General features: G+C 42.6%; 1 protein-coding gene across 1 annotated transcript in view; it reads right to left on the bottom strand.

Moving 5' to 3' along the window:
• Window positions 1–2,390, bottom strand: part of LOC138005867 (ras-associated and pleckstrin homology domains-containing protein 1-like) — an 11,998-nt gene extending 9,608 nt beyond the window's left edge. Inside the window, exon 1 of the mRNA XM_068852044.1 lies at window positions 2,358–2,390. The gene's annotated coding sequence lies outside the window, so the exon portion shown is untranslated. The remainder of the gene's footprint in view (window positions 1–2,357) is intronic.
• Window positions 2,391–7,500: the final 5,110 nt, after the last annotated feature.

Raw genomic sequence — 7,500 nt, 5'->3', positions numbered from 1 at the left:
AAATTTTGCGCGAAAGTAAACAATAGATGGTTTTCAATCACGCGATGAGACGGTTATGTTGGTGTCCAAACAATAGCAAATTATGGCTCATGTTTTGCATTATAAGAGAGTCAAAATCCCAAGAGACTTTTTTCTCTATTGCTCTGTGCACCAACATGGCTGCTGTGACGTCAGGTGAAAACCATCAATAGACTAAATGTTGTACCTAATTCAAATCTCCCGGGGTTAAGATTCTTTGTGTATTGTATTTGCATTATAAAGTAGTATTCACATTAAATGATATGGAAATACCTGGGACAAAACATTTTGTTCCCGAAGGGTACAACATTGAGTTGGTTGGCCGAAAGCCACTTCCGATATATTGAAATTCAGCTCAAAACCGGCAAAAGGCATCATCTCGAGTCTCTGGGGCATAAACTAATACAAACCCTCGTATTTATTCCCCTGAGCCTCGAGATGACGCCCTTTGTTTCGGACTGAATTTTAATATATCGAAATCGGTCTATTTGGTCTATCGTTTATTTTCCCTCAAAACCTGGTTTAAAATCAGGCACTTTTCTGACATTTGATGGGGAACAGACCAATTTGGGTAAATCCTACTTTCGGGCGATGGACTTGAAATAAATTTCATCAGAACAGGGTTAACCAAATCCTCGAAGACCCAGGGACAGCTGGTGAAAGTTAACTACAAGAACGGGAAGAGACCCTGGGCACTTACTCTTACTGAACCAGTTCCAGAAGCGTTCGAATTCCCTTCTTCTGATTGGCCACAAATGTATTTTTTTTTTGTGGCCAATCAGCGAAGAGGACTAACCGGGTGACTCTGATCGTTTCTTACACGAAGTAGTTTTCCTCATCGATCACCGTAGTTGCCCAGCGCGTTCAACGGGGAAAGTTTCTCGAGGAAAGTTTCACAACAAAACGTTAACGAAACCGGAAAAATTACAAGATTTAACACGGTTGCAAGCAACAAACGCACTCCGATAAATGTGTACGGCGGATTTTTCGAAGGTATCGTAAATTCTTATTGCTGATACGCAATGCATAACTGGCATTTTCTGCACCTTTCGCTCACTAAATTGTCTAGTACACAACGCCAAGCTTACCTTTTTTATCTCCATGTTCGTTGCACGACTTTTGAACTTTCTACGGCGTGAAAAGTTCCTTTGCACGGGCCACGCAATTATGGCGATCGATGAGGAAAACTACCTTGTGTAAGAAAAGAGCAGAGTCACCCGGCTGCTCCTCTTCGCTGACTGGCTACAAAAAATCTTTTGTGGCCAATCAGAAGCAGGGAATTAGAACGTATCTGGAACTGGTTCGGTAAGAGAAAGTGCCCAGGGGCTTTTCCCGTTCTTGTAGTAAACTTTCACCACGAACCTTCTATCGTCCCGCCTAGCTACCCCTGGGTCTACGAGGATGGGTTAACTATGGGGGAACATCTCCTTTCCTCGTGTTCTTTTGTTGGGTCCTTAGCCATTTGCGTATACAACCTCGTTTCCAGGGTCTCCATTGTCGTTGAGAAACGAAGAGACCCTGGGAACGGCGTTGTTGCGTAGGGCGGAAGAGCTCTACCAAGCGTAGTCGATCCGGCAGAGACATACGTATTCACCCAGGCAACTTGCGTGCTTTATGCTACTGATTTAAGGAGAGATCAGTAGCCATCTTCTTGTATTGCCAGTGATACTTTGTTGTGTGCAGTCATTGCAAGTTCAGCAAAGATAAAACCATAAAAGGGCTATAAACAAGAAATGTTTGGCGGGAAGGAAGACGAAAATATATAGTAAACTCTTAATGAATCTTTTGCGCTGTGCGTACAAACAAACGTTTAAACAATTTTTGTCCCCCGCTTGAATCAATCAGTACTATGGTACGGTTTGAAAACTAAAATTTGGTGCCACAAGTCCTCGAACGTTGATATTCACATTTTCAAGCCCTCTTGAAGAGGTAAACAATGCAATGACATGTAACGTGTAAAGTCAAACTGTCAGTGATCATGATTTTATTTGTGATTTTCCCGGTTCATTTAGAATCCCGGCCCAGTCAAATTAGCTAAAGCATTGTTAGATTTACGAAGGGCCTTTAGTCTTAGCTAAGAGTTAACACTCGTCAAGAGTCAGGGAATCAGTCTTTATAAAGAGATTCCCTGATTCACCAACAACTTGATCGACAATTCAAATTCAATAGAAATGATATCACTGATTGGACTGACTGTTTTTGGCACAAAAATGACAGTGATGAAGGGAATTCAATCGGCATAAACTTCCGCATTAAATATCCGGAGTTATTCCATCGTTTGTGGTTGATATATAAAAGTAAGCAAGGCTCAAAAAGATAAAAAGTAAGATAAAGCTTACCTAGTCGGATTTCGATCTTGAGATATCGAGGTATGTACCTGCTGACAGCAGGTAAATGTTTAACCATATCAAACGGTGAAAATTGGACGCTGTTTGACATGAAATATTCAGCACTTAGAACATCTTCAGAGAAAATTAACTTTATTTTAAACTTGGCAGGAAGAAGTTTCAAAATATTCTTGTTTATCTTTGAAACCTTTCAAAAAATCCAGCATAAGAAAGATTAATTAGGCATGGAGTCTTAAGAGTGAATTTACAGTAACCGTAATAGATAGAAATAACTCTCGCAGGAGACATAGGGGCCAACACGATGTTATAGTTTTCCGAGTAAAAAAATATCAACAAATTTCACGCATTACATCACATGGAAAGCATCTCGATATATCATCAGCAACTTCTTGAAGTGTGCTCCAAAAGCGATTAACAGCGGCAATTGTCAAATATACGATGTACTTTAAATTTTAAGTTTGATCCAACTTCTGGACAGACACAGTGATCTCGAAAAGCATTTTCACTAAACTTGATGAAAGAGTTGCGCAGCCAAGCAGAACGTCCTTTAGAGCGCTCTATTCCCGCAAATGCCTACGGCGCAATCAGCTTACTTGGCTTGCCCATGTCCCTCGCGGTCACATCAATGAAGTGGGCTGCAGGGCTTGTGGTAGTTGAGCAAGGATTCAATGCATCTTGAGCCAAGAGTTTCAGCTTTGCAGCTCACCACTCAGCCGGTGAAGGTCAAAACACTGAGTCAAAAATGAAACGAAATGAAATGAAAACAAAATAACATAACAGATTCATGTATCTCTAACATAGAACGCAGAACATCACTGCCCGACAGTGATTATTCCGCCTAAGTCTTGATTTAAAAAATGTTGCCTTTGCTGTGAACTTTAATTTGGTAGTAGATACGTTTTTCGTTTACTGATTGCATGTCGTTGTTTCTTAGCGAGTGATAGCACATCCTTACAGCGGAAGAGGAATAATAGCGAATAGACCGCGCACCGGTGGCTCAGTTGGTTGAGCACCGGGCTGTCACGCGGGAGGTCGTGAGTTCAAGTCCGGCCGGACCAACACTCAGGGTCTTCAAATAACTGAGGAGAAAGTGCTGCCTTTGTAACGCCATCTGCAAATGGTTAGACTTTCAAGTCTTCTCAGATAAGGACTATAAGCCGGAGGTCCCGTCTCAAAACCGTTGGGTATATATAAAATCTGTGGGACATTAAAGAACCCACACACTATTCGAGAAGAGTAGGGCATGAAGCTCCCGGTGTTGTGGTCTGATCTATGGATAATATAGGGGTTAGGTGTCAATTGGGACGAAAGTTCTGTTCCTCTCCCCTGCCACTCCATGAATTGTGGCGAATAAATTAAATTAAATTAATTAAATTAATTACATATTCTTTGAAAAATAGATAAATTTACAATTAGCAACCTTGGTGGTCAAGGGGTTAATTGATTATTATTATTAAATTTTCGACGTCCGATATTGCCTTTCTAGCCTTCTGATTGGTTCAATCAATCTCAGTTAACAGCTCATACACCGTATGACCAAATATGGAAACGGATTGCGGCAAGTGTTGTCAAGCTGGAAACCGATTTGCTTTAATTTCCAACTGTACAAGCGTTCACAATTTAATGAAAATGTAACAGGACAATTATTCCATTCGCGCTTATTGCATATGAAACTACTTATAGCCAGCTCGACACTATACGCGCCTCGTTGGCTATTTACCATCTCATATCCAAGGCGCGCTTATGGAACAATCAGCCAATAAATATCAAAAATACAATAATACTCTTTGTTTGTCCCTCCAAAATTTTGCAAAAGCATTGTTTTTATGTTCTCTTGGGACTTACAATGGTCCCAAGATAAACTGGAAACAATGCTTATTCACTACTTGCACAATCCCATAATACAAATGTACACCTCTTTTATTTTACCCACCCAAAATTTTGCATATTCGTTGTTTACAATTACTCCTGGGACATGAAGATGTCCGCAAGAGAAATCGAAAACAATGTCTACGCAAATTTTGGGGGTAAAAGAGGTGTATTATGGGATTTGTGCAAGTGGTGAATGCAAAATTTTGGAGGCCTGGGACAAACAAAGAGTATTATGGTATTTTTGATATTGGCTTATTGTTAAATAGTCAGCGAACAGTCTTCGGGTTTAGTCCCTAGTCCAGACGTTTGGGTTGTCTTTTTTAAAAATATGCGTATTCCCCATTTCTTCCCTCACCTTTCCATCATTCACCTTTAAAGCTTTTAAAACTTTGAGAGTTCATGATATCACTTTTTGTCTTTTTCTTCTCCGGTACCGGAGTCCGTGAAAGTATAAAAGGATTTTGTAAGGTGGGCACAGTGACAGGAGGGGTCATGTTGCAGCGACATGATGCAGCGACAAAATGGTGCGTAGTACACACTGAGGCGGCTTTACATTAGGGTCGTGTAGCGGAAACACGTAGCAGGAACAAAATCAGAACATTTGCACACACATGTCCCCTCGTGTGAGCTGATGCTTTTATATTTGTGCGACACCAATTTTGAACTGAAGTGGAGGTGGCTAGTGGTGGATATTTATACCTCGTGCTTCGCAGCTCGGTAAATATACACCACTAGCTACCGACACTGAGGTGAATAGTTGTTTTAGTATATACTAAAACAGTGAGATAATATAGCAGAAAAAGATGATTTTAATTCATTTATTCCTGCAAAGATTACAACATTGTTCGGAGGTGAATAGCAAAGGATATCCGGAGTTTAACTAGGCAATCAGCGCGCGAGTTCAACGCTATCACTATTTTGCTATATATTAGCATAGATTAACTAAGGTCTAACGATAAATAGCCAATTCAGAGCTCAGGAATGGATTGAAGTTCCGAGTGAAATCCCTTGTCAACTTATGTCGCAGGTCAGACTTCCTTGCGGGAGATAGCGGGTTTGATCTCCGGTTGGAACAACACTCAGAGTCTAACTAAAAAAGAAGTTCAGCCTTTTTAGTTTTCATGGGCAAATGGTTAGACTTTGAAGTCTTCTCGGATAAGGACAATAAACCATGCACGGTAGATCTTTGTCGCATGCGACAAGCTTACGACAGGCTTACAACTCGTTTACGATTGTCGTGTACGTCAGAGAAAATGTCGTAGTTTTAAAACATGTTTTACAACACTGCGACAATTGTAAGTCATGTCGTAAGCCTGTCGTTCGTTTGTCGCACGCGCCAAAATCGCACCGCGAAAATCGGCCCTTGGAGACCCCACACACAACACTCCTAATGATATGCGAAATTAAATAACACGGAATACCAGCATGTTATTGGCTAGGCGTGCATAAAACACGTGCATGACCCTACAGGAAAGCTATAAATACGCTTTGGTTGATGTGCGCTCCCTTCTTGCTCAGTTTCCAGCGGAACACTGGTCCGGAGAAATATTTATTTAATTTTCGACCCACGTGAATCATGGCCGACGGACAAGTACAGTTTCCACAGGATTCAGTTCCGGCAGCGGCAGTCCATGCGGTGGCTCCTCCGGCTGCAGAAAATCAAGTCGCTGCCCCGTTGAATCAACAACCTCCTCCACCTGAACCAGAAGGCGCGTAGAGGTAAATACTTTCAGTCTTTCGCCTACCGATTTTGCTGGTAGACTTTTTCAATGCTTTGTCGGCGCATGAATCCTTCGGAAGGTCTGTTCGAAGAGCGATTATGGTCAATGCCCTATTTACTATATTAAGTGCTCCTTTGAGAGCGGGGGTGACGTTTTTTCACCGGTGTTCGTCTGTGGGATGAATCCTTCGGCGGGTTGGTTCGAAGGATGACTACAGTGAATTTTGAGTGCTCTTTTGACAGCGGAGGGTGAGGTTTTTTCACCAGTGTTGATCTGTGGGATGAATCCTTCGGCGGGTGGTTCGAAGGATGACTACAGTGGATTTTGAATGCTCCTTTGAGAGCGGAGGGTGAAGTTTTTTCACTAGTGTTGATCTGTGGGATGAATCCTTCGGCGGGTTGGTTCGAAGGATGACTACAGTGGATTTTGAGTGCTCCTTTGAGAGCAGAGGGTGAAGTTTTTTCACCCGTCCTCGTGACTTTTAGAATTTTTCTTCTGTGCTCTGAGGGTCGTTTGAATTAATGTTTTCGTTGAGACAACGGACTTCGTCTGATACATGTGTTTAGTGCTATACATGTAACTATTGTAGCATTGTGGTACCTGTCATGTACTGACAGGATATCCGAGAGCACACCAAGACAACATGGCGGATCACTACAAACACGTTTCTATTCAATCTATGCGTGAGCATGTGATTACTATATATGGTAAACGCACAGGGAGACCATGACATTTCCTCCACACAAAAATGACCTAATCAAGGAAACAAACCTAACCGACTAACAGTGTCCGCTAACGTACAGTCTCTAAAAAAAAAAATGAAAAACAAAAATAGTTCAGAGATCGAGTCTCTGTGCTGCCCTGAACTCTCTCTGAGGCTATCGCCGCTTACGGACCGTAGAACTGGCTGTGGGCGCTTCAGGAGCTATAGGTGTGGGAACAGAAACCATCTCCGGTTGATCGGCCTCGGGAACCTCTCAGTACCAATTACATTGGGTGGAGTACTCAGTTGCATTGGCGCTGGTGGTGTGCTGGCCTCCTTCGGTTCGCTGACCTCATCAGTGTCAGTGTCAGTGACCTCAACCGCCGTTGGCTTCAACTGGTCGATATGTCGACACCAAATAATCCCTGGTGCTACTTTGACCTCGTACATCAGCGGACCTGTCTTGTTGACAATCAGCCCTGCACGCCACTTCAGATCCCCTCGATAATCTCGTGACATCACTGAGTCACCAACCTCTAACTGACGACGCTGTCTACCCTTCTCATTCGCGGCTCTGATGCTCTGCTGGTGCGGTTGGTTAACCATCTTACGATTCAGGTTGGGTTTTACCAAATCTAGGCGAGTGCGTAACGGTCTTCCAAGGAGTAACTGTGCCGGGTTCACATCGGTAGTGGAGTGAAGAGTGTTCCTATAGGCTATGAGAAATTTTGCCAACTTCTCCTTCACTGGCTTTGAGCTTTGATGCATGGAACTTAATGCCTGCTTGAAGGTTTGTACTGCCCTCTCCGCTAGACCGTTTGTAACTGGATGGTATGGT

This window comes from Montipora foliosa, chromosome 6 (assembly GCF_036669935.1).
Source record: "Montipora foliosa isolate CH-2021 chromosome 6, ASM3666993v2, whole genome shotgun sequence".
In the NCBI taxonomy this organism is placed as follows: Eukaryota; Metazoa; Cnidaria; class Anthozoa; order Scleractinia; family Acroporidae; genus Montipora; species Montipora foliosa.
Note: the sequence above shows the minus strand (reverse complement) of the source record. Positions and strands in the feature narration are given on the sequence as shown.